Consider the following 1,165-nt stretch of genomic DNA (forward strand, 5'->3'; position numbering starts at 1 on the left):
AATGCCCTTTTAAGGGTAAAGTTTCTAACTTTACCCGTTATTAGTCCTTCTTAATGGGTTTACCTAAAACCCTAGTTATCTAGAACATAGATCTTGGTCCAAAAGCCATAATACTCCAAACTAAAGCATACCAACATAGATCTAGGCCTTAGACATCATTTGAACACGTAAAGCTCCTAACTTTCCTTCCATGCATGGCCTTTTGGGGCTTAAATGGCTATAATAACACCTTAAGATTGCACGGGGATTCCATGGTCATAAATTTTGCCCCTTTATGCCATGAAACCCCTTCTAGACCCCAACTCTAAAAGGTAGATCACCTGGGACTTCCATATCCCAAGGACTAAGCTTCTTGGACCAAAAACCCCATAAAGCAACAAAGAAGGGATCTAACAAGCTATTAGGCAAGGTTGAGGCTTGCTTGCCTGAAAATGAAGAGGATGAGATGTTGCTTCTGGATCTACAATCTTCTCCTGAAATCCTCTAGCTTCTTCTTCTTCTTCTTCTTCTACAAGCTTCAAATCACACAAAGATCACTTAAAAATGGCTCACACGCTCACACTTAGCTCTAGGGTTTCGTGGATTAGGTTTTGGGACTTAGAGGCTGGAAATGAGGCCATAAGGTGGGGATTAAGATGCTTAAATAGGGTGCAAAACCCCGAAATTAGAGTTTCATCCTGACAACATACTCGTCGAGTTGAGGCTTCTCAACTCGTCGAGTAGGCGACTTAAATCCTGTATCCAATCTTGTTTCTACTCGACGAGTTTGGGGCTCCCAACTCGTTGAGTAGCTCTTCAAAAAAGAACAAATTATAATAAAATGCATACCAGGAATCAGATGTTACAAATAATGATGCAGGTTAAGCTTATAGTAGTTGATGATAAGTTGGAAATCATCAAGCTTTAGCTTTTAATGATGATGATATAATCACCTATGTGAGAGAGAAGTGGGGTCGCTTCAAAAGGAATTGAATGGGAAAATATCGTAAGAGCTCTTACAGAACTAGGCAAGTGTCCATGACCATAACATACACATCAATGAGAACCTAACTAGGTCAGGGAGAATCATGTAAGATATGTATTGATTATTTACACAAATGAAGGAACATTTCAAGGACATCGAGTCCACTGGTCTACTAGTAAAATAAATATGTACCTTAAAGGA

Source organism: Lactuca sativa, chromosome 1 (assembly GCF_002870075.4).
Source record: "Lactuca sativa cultivar Salinas chromosome 1, Lsat_Salinas_v11, whole genome shotgun sequence".
NCBI classification, from domain to species: Eukaryota; Viridiplantae; Streptophyta; class Magnoliopsida; order Asterales; family Asteraceae; genus Lactuca; species Lactuca sativa.